The sequence below is a fragment of the Nanorana parkeri genome, unplaced genomic scaffold (genome assembly GCF_000935625.1).
Source record: "Nanorana parkeri isolate BGI_ZX_2015 unplaced genomic scaffold, ASM93562v1 scaffold593, whole genome shotgun sequence".
NCBI lineage: Eukaryota > Metazoa > Chordata > Amphibia > Anura > Dicroglossidae > Nanorana > Nanorana parkeri.
Window position 1 is genome coordinate 150527 of NW_017306861.1, and position 16655 is coordinate 167181.

General features: G+C 41.9%; 1 long non-coding RNA gene across 1 annotated transcript in view; it reads left to right on the top strand.

The window, feature by feature from the left end:
- Positions 1-12560, top strand: part of LOC108792047 — a 64035-nt gene extending 51475 nt beyond the window's left edge. Inside the window, exon 4 of the long non-coding RNA XR_001941536.1 lies at positions 12363-12560. This is a non-coding gene — a long non-coding RNA (uncharacterized LOC108792047). The remainder of the gene's footprint in view (positions 1-12362) is intronic.
- The last annotated feature ends 4095 nt before the right edge of the window (positions 12561-16655 follow it).

Consider the following 16655-nt stretch of genomic DNA (forward strand, 5'->3'; position numbering starts at 1 on the left):
CATATTTGGTATACTTGGATGGAACCTATGCCATATTTGGTATACTTGGATGAAACCTATGCCATATTTGGTATACTTGGATGGAACCTATGCCATATTTGGTATACTTGGATGGATCCTATGCCATATTTGATATACTTGGATGGAACATATGCCATAATTGGTATACTTGGATGGAACCTATGCCATATTTGGTATACTTGGATGGAACCTATGCCACATTTGGTATACTTGGATGGAACCTATGCCATATTTGGTATACTTAGGTGGAACCTATGTCATATTTGGTATACTTGGATGGAACCTATGCCATATTTGGTATACTTGGATGAAACCTATGCCATATTTGGTATACTTGGATGGAACCTATGCCATATTTGGTATACTTGGATGGATCCTATGCCATATTTGATATACTTGGATGGAACATATGCCATAATTGGTATACTTGGATGGAACCTATGCCATATTTGGTATACTTGGATGGAACCTATGCCACATTTGGTATACTTGGATGGAACCTATGCCATATTTGGTATATTGAGATGGAACCTATGCTATATTTGTTATAGATGGATGGAATGGAACCTATGCCATATTTGGTATACTTGAATGAAACTTATGCTATTGTTCTAATTCGTGGATTCAGCATTCGTGGACTTCATCTGCTTGAGTTGTATATATAAATGCCTATATGGAATACTGGTGAGAAACTGCACTGAGAATTCATTTTAAACTGCTCACAAGTAAATGAGCATTCCCTGCCACTATTCAGATAGTCATCTCCTTGCGTTACCTACTTCATGGATTGCATGAAAGTAAAAACTTTCTTACAGTGTGTATTTCCTTTAATGTAATTCTTGCATAGGCCTGTATTTAGGCAATTTTTGACAACATACATGGATGGTATACATGAATAGCTTAATTCTATTTATATATTTTGATTCTATGCATGCAAAGCTTGATTGAGTGTGTGTGTTTGTGTGTGGTGGGGGGCACGGACATTGCTGTATGATCTCAGCAGGCACAACTACAGGGATTGCTGTAAGCTTCAGTGGTCCTACGAGATTGGGACGGTGCTATCAAAAGTGCAGCAGTAACTGCGAACTGTGCCAAAAAACATGTCATTTCTGACATGACTGAGTGCTCAGAAGGCACAACTATACAGCACAACACAGAACAAGCAGGAAGCAGATAATAGAAGAATGACGGGTAATGATATCACGGCAAATAATGCTTGTCATTGGCCAAAGCAAAAGCATAAAAAATGCATTACACTGCATCAAAAATGTGCATCGATCAAAAATCATCATTATGCAGAAGGAGAGATAAAGGACAACTTGTACCAAAGGCACAATTGTTCTTTGAGGAAGAAACGTTATTTGAATTTTCAGCATCTCAGCATCTGTAGGACGTGTTTTTTTCCATAGTAGTGATGCAGAGAATAAACTTCATGTGTACACAGCACCTTCTGGTGCTAAAAGAGACAACATTCGCATCTGTGGGGATGCAAGGGATGCCAAATATTGTCATTTTTTACATGACTCAGATACAGGGTGGGAAAGGGGGGGGGGGTGGTTGGGGGGTATTGTTGATTCTTTTAACCTTTCTGCATTTTAGTAAGTCTCAGTCTTGTGGACCCCAAAACCAAGATAGTGAGTTTCTACTGCAGACATGAAGAAAACGGCAAACTGGTATACATTTTGTGCCAGTGACTGATTGGTTCTTTTAGTTCCAATACAAAATAATCTATTAAGACACTTGCTTGAGAAGCATCGCTTGAAGGCTGCCATTTTCTGACTCTAGGGCAATGCACCGGTTCCAGAGAGGTAAAGCTGAACAAATTCAGCTTCATTGTGGGGAATGCTCCCCCAGTCCTCATCCGGGAGTGCGAGCTTTCACCTGAGACTTTTCTCACAGGAATCTGCTTCATGATAGAAAAATTCCACATCTAAAATGGGTCTCAGAGCCAACATAAAGCCATTTTTGGAACAAAATCCAATTATGTAGGTCTACAGAAATGGATATCTCCCAAGATTTACTGCCAGTGGAAAGTTTTAATAGTTTTGATTTAATTAACATAATTTGAAAACATTGTGGTTTTGTCCTCAATTCAGCTACATTTTACACCACATGTTTTCTCATTTTCAGATGACTCAGTCCTTTCTGTTTATGAAGGGCCCCGGCCACTGCGAAATGCCAAGCTCGGGGAAAGATTGTGAGAAAATTAGAAGTCAGATATGGAGCAGGATCGTAGGACTGAAATTGTGTTATAATTTAGTGAGCAATAACAAATGTTATTTTTAGGGACACTAATTGCCTTTCAGTGTCTGGCAGCGAGAATTGAAATTTTCTTTCATCACTCCAGCTCCATGTGCTACTGAAAAGCATGCATCTAAAAACAAGATTGCCATTGGATGTGTGGGCACTGCTCACCTTCTTCTTACTGGGCAGCCACGTAGATCGTTTTGTTACATTGTCTTCAGAGGCACTGATCAAGAGCAAGCATGTAGATCACATTAGGATTTATTTGCCTCATCAGCAACTCAGCTCCCTCAGTGACTGAGATGGCATTGTACCTAGGGTATGCAAATGACAGCCAGGCAACTGCAATTTTCAAAATAAGGTCATTGATGGCAGCCCATTTATTTCTCTCAAGGCAGGTTCTATTTAAAACTGAACACCCAGTAGTTCCCCCTACCCTAACCCTTGACCCCCATCCCTAACTAAATGCTAGGCTAGTTTTAAAAAAACAAAACACCTATTCTAAATGGCCAAAATACTCACCATGGTCAGGTGACACACTGGGTCGCAAGTCTTCTCTCTTCACACTTTCCAAGGTGGAGGGTCCTTCTTTGAGTGTCCACGTCATGTAACATGAACATTTCCTTTGGTCTGCCCAGTAGCAGATCCTTGAGTGTGATGATATGAGGAAGAGGGTACCAGTCTACTGTACCACTGGATACATCAGTTGTCACAATGCTGGTGATGGACACGGACAGTGAATGCCGGGCAGCTGCTGCTCTATTGCCCTCTGGAAAGCATTTATTTTTGCACCCAATGAATTTTTATGAATCTACCACAACTGTGTTTGGCATGCAGTCCCATTCACCTTGCTCGACAAATGTGAAATGTGACATAATGTATGGCGATCCATTTGAGGAGCCGGCTGGAATTCGCACAGTGGGCGGCCCTGTCTGCACCCTTCTGCTCTGCATCTCTCGATTAGAAAGATCAAAGGAGCCGTATGGAAAATCTTTGGCCAAATGCTGCTTGCAGCTGATCAGCCACCAGCCGCTGTCAGAATACAGTGGAAACAGCGGGGGGTTCCTCTATCCATGCTGCTTAGCGTGGATGGAGGAATTTGTGATATTAGACCAGGGTATGGCCAGCTTTAGGCAGGGGTAGGCAAACTCTAGCCATCCACCTGTGGTGCAACTACAAAACCCATTAGGCATTGCAAGACTTAGGCAGCCACAAGCAACACTTTTAGAGGCAGATGCATGATGGGATATGTTGTATCACCGCAGCTGGAGGGCTGGAGTTTGCCTACCCCTGCTGTAAGGGCGTATTCAGATGGGCGAATAGGCTGCTGCTGCTAAACTCTGTATCTGGATACAGCAGCACTATGGCCGCATTCATACTGGATGATTAGCTGCTTCCAGTCTGTCAGTGACCGGAACTGCCGGGTTCTGAATACAAACTGTCTGCTTCCAGGGGCGGTCAGAAGCCTTAATCGCCTATAACTGCTCGTAGCCTTAGCGCCAGCCCCATGCACCTTGTACAAATCTGTCCGTGGCTGTCTGCACACAATATGTTTTTATGGTTTTAGTTTCTCTGCCTGCAAGAATCACAAATTCTCAACAGTGGTCATCTATCCGAATAAGCCCTAATACAACAGAAATGAAGTAGGCAGGCCCGACAACACGTTCTTTGGAACTCACAGCCAAAAATACGCTGTGTTCTCATGTCAAAGAGGAAATTATGAGCACACTATATTTTTGGCACATCAACATTTTTCTGTACAGTGTGTTTAAAGGGATAAAACAAAGAGAAATGTTCCCTGTATTGCAGGGGGGTATGAAATATGTATTGTTTTCTTTATTTTGCCTTGACATAAGCTAAGGAAACCATTACAGGGTTAAATTAAAAGTCAAATTCTGGGCACAATAACTTACCAGGGTTAACACAGTTATACATTCCATCCTTTGAAGTAAAAATAACGGCAGGCTTAATCCTCTGTGTCAGTACTATGGATACCACTTAGGGGACTTAGGACTTCGGGGTGTACTATGGCACTAGATGGAGCCAAGGAGCATAGAATATTCCTGTGCTTCTCGGCTCCGTCCAGTGGCCATAATTCACTGTGAATCTCATTTGCAGAGCTGTTCGCTGTGTGAACAGTTTATAAACACAACCCTTAGGCTAATGAACCTGGAAAGAAAAATGGCAACTACAAAATCTGACTTTGTATAGTGTTCAATATTTTTAATGAAGGATCATTTTGACCATTTACAGCCAACAAGGAAACGCCTGATTCGAGTATAGTAAACATATGACAACAGTAGTGGCCATAATGATGTATTGCATGAACAAATGCAGGACATCTCTATCTTTTAGATTGTAAGCTCTCACGGGCAGGGCCCTGCTAACCATCTTGTCTTGAATTGGATTATAACTGTAATGTCTTCCTTATATTGTAAAGCGCTGCAAAAACTGTTGGTTTATACATCCTGAATAATAATAATAATAATATGGTGAGTTACATAAGACTTTTTTAAAGGCAGAGCAACCAAAGAGTAGGAGGAGGGGTAGGCAAGTGAATTAGGGATTAGGGGGAGGAGCATCCTGGGGTTATGGCTGACTTTTTCTTAAAGGTGCTTGTTCTGAGTCCATCACCCTGATTCTGGTGCTACTGCCTAGGGCAGGTTTAGGCAACCTTGGCACTCCATCTGTAGTAAAACTACAAATCCTGTCATATTGCCTCTGCCTCTGGGAATGATGCCTGTGGCTGCCACTCTTTCAATGCTTAATGGAACGTCTAGTTCCACAACAGCTGGAGTGCCGAGGTTGTCTACCCCTAACCTAGGGAGTCACAGACATAGAATGGGTGGCACAGGCTCTCAACCTTGTAGGATGTTGGAAATCAGAGAGCTGCTAATGCATTTTTGACTCACTCTACTAAAAGTGATATAGAGCTCCTTCACTGCCGTCTATGTACCTGCACACCGGTGTTCTTCTTTGTTTATATACAAAGTGTAGTCTAGATAGAGACTCTCATTTATATTGGATAAGTCTATAAACAGCTTAGTATTGGTATTGTACTTCATTTTTAAGTTCATCAATGAAATCACGCAGACCCATAGTCATCTTTGCATTTTCTGTGTATCTACTCTGACAAAATATTCCGGGAGGTTGATTGGTGCCTCATATTTGCAGGGGAACGGATGTTCCTCCGCAGAAGGTATTTTTTTTTTGTATTGCTGCAGGGTACATAATGTTTCAAAGGAGGAAAGTTACGTAACCCTGACAGCTGTTCTGAAGTTCCAGTCTCCTGGGTTTATCTTCCTGTAATTTGGTTTTGCTGTGAGCTGTGTGTAATATGCTATCCTTGTCTTGCCTGCTTGTCAATGTAAACCGGAGGTCTAGGATGAGACCGAGCTAGGAATAGTAGCCTTCTCTGTAAGGTGTACCAGTGTGCAATTGTGACCGTGAGCCAGCTATGCTAAGCCCAGCTAAGCAATATTTTTATGTGTAAGTGCCAGAGTCAACTCATTACAGTACTGAAAGCCAACCTCTGAGTATGTACGGGGTACATTGAATGTTTAAAGTAGTATTAAACTCTGTCTTTTTTTCAATAATAAATCCAGATCAAACAAATATACATTGCCCAGCAGAGTATTGTTTTACATTTTTGCCTAAACACTTACAGTCATTATATTTCCAAACAGCTCCAACTCTCTCCGCTCGGCTTCCCTGAATTTCCTGACCAGTACCAGATCACTAGGAACAGCTCAGTCTCATGCAGCTGTCCATCTACTGGTAGCATGCCTTGCTGTGCCTGTATGTTTAATTAGAAACACACAGCTTACTAGCACCAAAAAGGACACTCCATAGGACCCTGCAAGTGCAAGGAGCTCAGGGGACCAGCTGACTCTGCAGGAACTTAATATAAACATCAAGCAGCATCCATTGCAAGTGATTTAAAATGATTTAATTCAGCATTTAAAATGGCTTAAATACCTTTTGACTTTAATATCTCTTTAGCTCTGGAACCCTGGTGCCCAACCTGCTGCTCTTTGGCTTTGCGGTCCTCATAGCTCTTAAAGGCATTAGTCTGTGTCTCCCTTATCTAGGTGCTTACTCAGGCCAGTGAATTAATAATATTCTTTAGACATCTAGTAGTTAAATGGTTTGGTTTATTTTTTCACACTACCTTATTTTTTCTGCGCTTTCAATTCCTTTTCATGTTTTTTTTTACAAATATTAAGAGCCCATTGACACCAAAATCGGAAGGAAATCACAAGTCAACGGAGGGTCCATTGACTTGCAATTGTGCCTACCGATTTCCTTCTAATTCTTTGCTTTGCAATCCGTTTTTTAAAGGATTCTAATAGAAGGGCACCAAAAATGAGTGGGTGTGAATGGGGCTAGTTCATACCGAATCTGTTGCATTACTTTGCGCTGAAAAAAAAGTAGTGCATGTTCTACTTTTTTTCAACGCAACGGAACAGAATGGTGTGAACTAGCCCCATTCACACCCTTTTTTTTTAGTGCCATTCTGTTATCATCCATTAAAAAAACAGATCTCAACATAATGGATTCGGTGTGAATGGGCCCAAAATCTGGCACAATTTTAAAAGGTATCTATGGTCAAACAATAAAACTATGTATTTCTATATTGAATTCCCATATGTTCTATCCCATTCCTATTAGTCATATCGATCTAGAAGTGTGTAAACTTACTCTTTGAAGATGGCCATAGGATGTACTTCATCAATGCACCGACACTCACCGTCTCAGTCCTGTGAGTATCTCCTTCCTTGTGTCACCTGCTGCCTAAACTACAACTCAACTTCTGAACAATGTAACATCAACATTGCTTGCTGGAAGCAATGCATTGTGGGATATGTAGTCTTGACTGCATCACATGAAGCAGCAGGGAAAGAGATGCAAACCACACTGGAAATTTTCTTCAAGTAAGCTTTGATTGCATTATCAAAAACAACTACAGTATGTATTCATATTACAATACTGATGATACAGATGATACAGTATAACAGGATATTATATGCTGGGAACTCTTTTAAGGGGAGTGTAAGGAGCACAAATGTGGAAGCATTGGTTTGTAAAGGGGCCACAATAGCAATGATCTCTAGCAGTCTCATGTGATCTGTCTCAAGGCTAAAACTGTCTTCTAAAGTAGATCCCCAGTTTACAACAATCGCAATAGCATGTCTGCAGCCTCTGACGATCTATTCTAACATACTTGATACAGTCTCTGACCGCTTTCTGTAGCATTACAACTAGTGATTGTTATGTGTGGCCCTTTGGTGATGTTGGGGGCTACGCTTGAGGACCACTATATCATGAAATTTGACCACCACTGCTCTAGAGCTATAGGAGTGATTTTTTTTTTGTAACATTACTTAAATCACTAGTAATTAATCACTAAGGAGTATGTTTAAAAAAACAGCAGTACGGTCACACGGCAGCCAAAAAAAGAGCCTCACAAATGTGCATAGCGCTCCATTGGCGCAGGACAATAAACATGAATGGGAGGATAAAAACAAAGTGCTGGGAGGAGAGCTTGGACATGTGACCTGTCAAGGTAACTCACAGAGTTCTCTTTGCTGCATGAAGAAGAGAGAACTTTGGGTCAAACACAGGCTTAGTACCATGGCTTGCCTTTTCTAAATAGACAACAAAATGTAAGCCGTGGTCAGGGTGGAGTATAATGGAAAGAGTAGAAACCAGCTCCTGAAAACATCAGGAAAGACAATGGTGGCGCGGAATCCAGTTTGTGGCGACGGAGCAGTATTCACTGAGCTGGTAAGTATGCCCATGTGGATCCCACCAGTGAGGTAAGAGGGGTTAAGCAAAACCACACACATGGGAGGAGGTGAAGTTCCGCTTTAATATTTAGAATATTTAGCAATTGTGACAGCTTGATCGAGCTACTATAACTTCATCCTCCAGAACCTTTTTTTTTTTTTACTTTGGATATAGTATGCAAAGGTTGGAGCCCTGTCAGCTTTAGATTAGGCCTCTCCATGTGCCCTGGTGACCATTGTCACTGGGTTCAAAAGTGATGGCAAATCCAAAATGTCGCCATTGTCATCGTAACAAAAGGTGAAAGGAAATCTTACAATGTAGACACCGGCTCCATTGACATCTGTCTATGGGAGGATTCTCCTCGTCACTTTAAGGAGATCTCCTATGCATTATTTCATAATGCGGCCTAGATTTATTTTGATACATTCGGGACTACTTTTTCATTTGAGTTTTGACAGAGCTTTTCCAGAAGTGCTCTAAGCTGCGTGCTACAGATGTAGTGCATTGCTTTGAGCATTCCCTGTCCAGAAAGAGATATTTCTGTATAAATAATAGTCATTCAGATACTGGCAGGTAAGTGCAGGCTTGGGATTTAGTGTTAAAAAAAAAAATGTTGAGGAATGCATGTTAATGTTTGAGCTGAAAGTGACACTATAAACTCAGGAGTTACATTTTAAAACACAGGCACGTGATCACATATCTGATGGAGGGTCCCTGCACAGTCACAAAACATTGTTTTTCTATGAGATCATGCAATACAGATGTATTCAGAGATTAAGTCTTGTACGTCTATCATTTGGTTGCCATGCCCCCCATGAAGGCTCCCTGTGCTAGGGTCATCCAGCGTTAACTCCAACCAGCCTTCCCTACAAAGTGAATCACCAAGCAGCTCTAGGGCTATTAATGCACTTGGAACATGCTTGGTATTACCGGTGCACAAAAACATGATAGAAACCAATTTGCTTTCATTAGGCTTCAAAGTTGTGCTGGAAAACGCTGAGCAGGTTCAAAAGGAAAAGTATAGTGTATTCTCGATGAGTGCATATTATGAGTTATTATTGCATATTAAGCTAAATGAATTATAAATATAAAAGGAATTATGACTTTTCCACTTATTCAAGCTTCCTCTTTCATATTTTTGCTGAGCGACATTTTCATATTTTTGCTGAGCGACATTCGGCTCGGCTGTTCTGCACTGTCCCTCAGAGGTACCGAGCAGAACAGAAAAAGTGTTAAAAAAGGTAAAAAAAGTAAATAGAAAACGATTGTGCGGAGCTAGCAGTGACAGCTAGCTCCGCCCAATAGTTTCCTATTGTCCGGCGGCTCTGCTGCTGCCGAAAAAAAACGAAAAAAAAAACTCTCCCGGGCGCTCTGGGAGCCTCCCGCTCCCGGCCACCCAGGAGAGAAACACCGCTGTGTCTTTTTTTTTCTTTATTCTGACACGGAGCGATGTCAGAATAGAAAAAAAAAAAAAAGAGACATTTTCCCATTGAAAAACATTGGTACATTACTATTGGCTAATAAAGAAAAAAAGACACAGCAGTGCTTCTCTCCTTGCCGGTCGGGAGCAGGAGACTCCCGGGCCGCCAGGGAGAGTTAGCTGTTTGGAGATCAGTGTCCCTGGTTAGCAGGTAACCAGGGACGCTGATCTCTCTGAAAGTGGCCGGAGCCAGCCGTAAGATCACGGCTGGCTCCGCCCAGCTGTCAGAAGCAGGCTGTCGGCCGGCCAATGGCCGGCCGCTCAGCCAGCTTCGGCTTTCAGCACGGCTCAACCGAGCCGATGCATATGCGTTCGGCTCGGCTGAGCCACTCGGCCATGTTCGGGAGCTGTGCTATTGTGAATAGCCCGTACAGCACCCCTTCGGTTCTACTGAACCGAAGGGGTCCTGGGGCCGAAGGATCGGCCGAAGCTATTGCCAGATCCTTCGGCAGCTTCGTGAATAGACCCCTTAGAGGTTTACAGAACAAGCCTTGTTATTATTATTAATCAGAATTTATATAGCTCCAGCAGTTTAAAAAATGAAGGGAGACAGTACAGTTCCAATACAATTCAATACAGGTTGGTTAGGAGGGCCCTGCATGTGAGAGCTTACATGCAAGTAGGAGGAGCAAGGGATGCATTCATTGTGAGGGATGAGCTGATGGAAGAAGAAGTACAGTTATTATGTGGCGGTGGGATAGGCTTTCCTAAACAGATGAGTTTTCAAGGATCGCCTAAAGATGGGCAGAGTAGGAAACAAGCAGACAGATTGGGGTATACAGTTCCAAAGGATGATAGAGCCTCTGGAGGAGGCAAGGGAGGAGGTGACAAGGGAGCTAGACAGAAGGATGTCTTTAGAGAAGTGGAGAAGTGGAGAGGACGGTTTAGGTGATATTTTGAAATGAGGTGGAGATATAGCTGGGGGCAGAGTTGTAGATGGCTTTGTATGTTAGTATTTTGAATTTTACTCCTTAGATGAGTGTGGCAGCAGGATTCATTCTAGACTGAAGGGGGATAGCCTGTGTACAGGTAGATCAATGAGGAAGAAGTAACAATAGTCAAGGCAAGAGATTACAAGGAAGTGACTTAGAAGCCTAGTGGTGTCATTTGTTAAAATGGGTCGGATTTGGGAAATGAGGTTAAGTTGGCTAGATTTTGATAATGATTCAATGTGGGGATAAAAGGAAAGGTCAGAATCAAGAATTACACTAAGCACCCTGGCCTGTTGATCATTGTGCAGTTGATTGCAATGAAGTCGGAAGAGGGGACACAGAGGGGAGGAAATATCATGAGCATTTTACATTTACAATTCTTCACATGAAGCACTATGTCAAATAGATGATGAAGGAATCAGGAAGGCTGATGTAAAAGGAATACTTTATAATGATATTTGTTTGTAATACTTTGGTTAAATAGAAATAATGTCAGTTTACTTATGTTATACATACAATTCTTCACATACCAATTAGCTGAAAGTCACACTGCAGGCTGGAGGAATAAAAAGCTTTCTCTTAATCCTCCCGCACAACATGCTTGCCTTATTGAGCGGTGTCGCACTTATCCAGTTGGGCGAAAATGTCAAATGAGATTAAACTGATGCCATTTTTCTTTCACCAAGTCTCACATAAGCTAGAAATATAAGCCTGTTTAATCAATAAAAGAAAAAAAAAAAACATGTTGCAGAGTAGCAGTATGACAATACCAAAATGTGTGGAACATTGAGATAAGAGTGTATAAACGCATCAGTTGTGGTATAAATGCATCACCATCATGTACTTGTAATGAGGTTTTGGGGATTTAGGTTTTGGTTTGTGATGTTTGGAAGTGAAGTCAAAGGCTGGTCACACATATGCCAATTTCCAGGCTAATTCAACAAATTCTACAAGCTTTCGACTGCGAAAGCAGTTTCATGGATCAAAGCAACCTACCACCAACAGTGTCAGTCAGAACCAAAAAACAATAAGGTTGCCTTGATCCCATCAATTTGGTGATGGGAAGCTATTTGAAACTGCTTGAAATTGGCAGAAAATTGCCATATGTGTGGCCAATATAAAGGCTGCATTTTTAGGAGTGGAATAGAGTTCTTTAGCTACCATCTTCCAAGTTGCTTCTGCCTTTCTGAGGTTTATGGCAGAAGTACTGGTATTGGAAGTCAAGGTTGGCATCTTCTGTGTAGGGAGAGAGTGAGAAGGAGAAGATGATAGCAGAAGTTGTTCTGTGAATGTGCCCCAAGCAACTACTCTATACCTAAAGAAATGGGTGTTCCTAATTCTTGGAGACAGAAGGTGGATGAAGATGTGCCGAAATTGGGAGGACTTCAGTCAGCGGGTACTTCTACTCTCTGAGGATGCAGTGTCAAGTACTAGTATGTCACCTTCACTGTTTCCTTCTGTGTGGGTGCAACACCTTCAGGGACCAGACTGAATAAACTAATGTTAGTTTTTTAGTGATAAGCAAACTGTCCAGCGTTGATTCAATTTCTGGGTTCAGCCAGAAATTTTGGTTTGATTATTGTCCAGGCAAATAAACCCAAGGTCATTAGTTGCTAAGATTCTGGCGGCCCACCAGGCAGGAAGCGGAGGTAAGTCCTCCTAATAAAATTCAGATGGTACGAAATCCTGACAGTGGTTTTAGTCATTCCCTACTCTATCTAACGTAGACATTTTTGCTTTAGATATACTTTAAATTAAATGTCTAAATTGCTGATGTTGTTTGATGCAAGTTTTCTCCTTAAATAAATATATTATAAGAACATTATTAATATTTGAATTTGAATGTGTCTTTCAAGTACATACCTTAATTGATTAATATGATTTTTGTCTTTTAGAACTAAAAATGGCCATCTACTGAGCTTTGAACCGTGGAACGTCTATAGTTGTTTGTCTTTATTTTTTTTTTAATGATACTGACATTGTGAGTCCGGCCTCCAAACATGTCTACTGATGTAGAGTCTACGACCAGCACTTCAACTGAGGTGGCACCAGTCAGCAAACCTGCAACAAAGAAGGAAAAGAAAAAAGGTACCTTTCCTAATGTGTTTACTGAGGTGCCTGTAAAAAAATCACATCAGTCCATCCAGTTTAAAGTAGATGGTGACGTGTTGAATCCCCCATTGGCTTCTTATATATCGCAGGAATTTAGTTGGAGAAATTTGTGTGCTTGAGTTTTCAGCTCCACCCATCCACCCATCTGTAAAGGACAGTATTAGTTGTCTCCTTTCTCTGTTGGATTGTTCATGCATTTTACAGTATGAAGAATGCAACCAAATAAAGTAAATCAAATACCCAGCAGGTGAACGGGTCCCCTTCTGTGTTATTCTATGGATCTAGACAAGATGCGGGACTTTGGGATGATTATCATAGATATATACCTCCCAACTTTCTGAGATAATAAAGATGGACACCTTGTATCACAGTGTATTTAGGCAATGGACACACACCTGCAACGCCTCCCGCTGTGCAGATCATTAAGAAATTAAAAGCCAAAAATGATTGGTTCATCCCAAAATTGGGAAAAACAAACAAAATAATTAAGAGATAAGATAAATGTTTTAGTGCAGAATAACACTTTTGATAGTTAAAGTGACATCAACGGCAAAATACCCCCCCACAGTGCTAATGTAAGGACTTACCTTAAATGATGCCCCTTAATCTGATCATCTTCTTTCCTGGAGTTTTCATCTGTCCCTCCAGCGCTGGTGCGGGTCTCCGATCCAGTGCTGACTCCTCTGTGCTTACTGGCACTTCCTGTCCCATGGTGTCTGCATGCAGGTGCACACTGCTCCATATACTTACCTTGTGTCTCTCCTCGTCTCCCGGCCGAACATCTAAACTGCGCATGTGCCCGCCCCAAGATCCTTTGCGGCCGCGCGGGAAATTTTCAGATGTTCAGACAGGAGCGTGCGGTGGAGACACAGGTAAGTATTAACCCTTTGAAAACGTTTTAAAAAAAAATCATTTTGCATATATCTACTGCTTGCTAGAAGTAGATATATGCAAAAACACACAAGGGTTTAATAACCCTTTAAACATTTTCATAGACATTTGTTCATCAGACCAGAAAGAGGGAGACAACTAAGGAGGAAAGCGGGACAGAGGGATTTTGTTCAAAATGAGGGACAGTTGGGAGGTTTGTAGATGTCATATTTCCAGTGCTATTAAGTGTCTCAGGCAGGCATTTTGTGTTTTCTGCTCGTTTTATTGAACGTGTGGTGCTAAGGTGGTGGTGATAGAAGTATAATTTTGTATTTTGGTTAGTTCCCATTGAAATCCAATGGTAGGAGTCACTCTTCCATTGACCACCAATGTGAGGGGGCAGTATTCCATTGACCACCAAGAGTAAACTACAATTTCGAAGTTTGTGTTTTATGGCCATTGTTATTTGTTTAATTTAATTGTTATTGCTGTATAGAGCAGAAACAGTGTTGTAAAATATTCTGCTCTGGGTATCAAATACTCTAGTTATGCCATTTTCTTCTTCTTAAAATATCCTACAACCTACTGATCATGCTAATGTACCATGACCTGTAGAAGTGATCAATTTTAGACAGGGGTTCCCTGTCACCTCAAATTATTTCAAGGGTTCCTCTGGCGTAAAGAAGTTGAGAAAAGATGCTTTAAAGGGTGGGTGTCATTTGGAGGCCTCAGAGTGCTTATTTATAATATAGTCCAAACAGGGATTAAATAGAAACTTCGAAATAGCTAATGCACATAAGCGGCTGAAGACTTCCTGAGCTCTGTCTCCATCTAAATAGCCCATGATTGCGCTTGAGAACTGTTAAGCACAGCCTATGCATCAGGAATGCTGCTGGCAGGATTCAGTGAATCTTACTGCTAGCCAATAACTGTATTAACGTTTTTCTAACTTTTATTAAATCTTGCATCATATCTATACCCACATCTGCATCAGCATCTCAAGCAGGAGCATAGTAGGGATGAACCAAACTTTTTTTTCTTATAAACCTATTTATCCTGTCCTCCATTCCCTGCCTTAAGCCACTTACAGCAATAAATATAAGAAACAAGGGGCTGTGGCTATTATATGGTTAAGCCAAACCATGTACTTTCAGAGCCACACACATCTGGCTTGCATGTTAAGTGCTGAATAAACTACCCACTGAAACCGCAGAAATCTGATAGTACAGGCTTCCTGGGCAGATTTACAGTCCCTCTGCTGCTTGTCAAGGATATCATTACCCTATTGTGTTACACTAGAATGTACACTTTCCATGGGACTTATAGCTGCTTATTGTTCGAACAATTAAACTTGTGAAAACTATATATAGTCTTATACAGTCAGGCAGGGTGAATGTAAATGGTGAAATACAAAGTGTAGTAACCCAAAAAAATCCAATAAAATGTCAGTCAATAGTAATCTGATGCATGAAAAGGCAGTTTTACCTAAAACTGATGTCTTAAAGCAGAATTCCAGGCACATAAAATCTTAACCCTTGCAGCAGGGCTATCCCTGCTCTCCCTCCGCTCTAGCAAAGGTCCTGTGAGTCATCATGTCCCATATAGTGTGCATTGGACAAGAGGACACCGAGGGACATACCATTGCTGGAGCTCCAGGAGACATGCCCTAGGCTTGCTCTAAGACAGTGGTTCTCAACTTGTGTAACCTCAGGACCCACATTTGTCCTTGATCGTTAAGTCGTGACCCAAGTCGCACCACACTAGAACACGCAGAATTATGGTACCACGTGCTCAAAGAACAGCAGTAGAACGGTTATAGTATTGTGCGGTCAGAAAATGATGCCTTTCCTACGTACTGTGCAGATCACATGTGTGTCCTTGTTACATGTGGCTCTGAAGAAACAAGATAGTCTCTCTAGCAAGCTGAAGGCACTTCGACTAAGTCCATCCCTGGGTGTGCATGGTGCATGTAAGTACCTGAAGAATATTGGGCTCATGTAACTCCAGCTGCAAAGTCTCCATGTGAAACAGGCACAGTTCCAATCTTCTGGAAGAGAACAGTAGCTGGGGTAAGGATGGCTGTAACCTCTGAATCTGCAGTCACATCACTGCTGATAAATGGATTCAGCTTGGCAGTTGTATGGATTTCAGGAATGTCCTGCTTGCCATGGACACATTTTATCTCTGTGCTAGAGATGTTCTGTTCTGCCTCGTGCAGTAGACTCAGCTGGTTTTGAGCAATGTCTTTTGCAGAAAGATGATTTTGGTATGTATACCAGTCCTGACAGTAAGCATCTGTGAGCTTGGTGTGATAGCAGTGTGTGGTATGGACTAACCTTGCAGCACTGCGGTCAGGCCTTGTCCACTTGGTGAAGTGACAGTCCAAGACGAATTCTTGTTCCAATCTGGTGACAAGGGTGTTGCCTTCAGGACGAATCTCTGGATCGATGTCAGGATCTAGAAGACTGAAGTCATCAGTTGGGGTTTCTTCTGGATCATCCAGCAAGAATTCAGGACCTTGAGTCTTCGATAGCAGGTCTATGGCTTCTTCATGAAGAGGAGAATCATCTTGCACGATGACTGGTGTTTAAGACTCCGATGAGTTTCCCGAGAGGTTTACTGCTTGTGGAGTCACTGGAGTGATGCTTGAAGAATCAGGTGCGTTGTCCTGGGTGCTTGCATCAGTGGATTCCTGCACGTCCGTGCTATTGAAGGAAAGCTGGTGCGTAGTCTTACCAGAACTATTGCAGGGTGATGTTGCAATGTTGTCTTGGTTTACCTGTACGATGAGCATACATCACCTGAGGCATGAGGTTTGCAATCTCGTTCGATTCCAATAAGTACCCAACCTAGATCAGTCTTTTTGGGCATAAGGATCATCATTCCAGCCATTGTGCTGCTGACGTACCTTATGTACTCTCAGGATGTCTCTGCCTAAGAGAAGCATAATCCAGTGGAGGGATGCAGTCAGCTAAATGTTTTAGGTGAGGTTCACGAAGTGCATCCTCTGGTGTAGGAATTTCCTCCCTGTCGTTAGGTAACTGATTGCACTCAATGATCTGAGGAAGATCAATTCTCTCCGTTCCTTTTATAGGAGAAATGATGAATTCAGCATTGGTAGTTCTTCCTGCGAGTTGCACTGTACTGGATAGCATGTTACCCTTAATGCGAAATAAGTCAAAGAACTCTGAAGTGGCAAGTGAGTG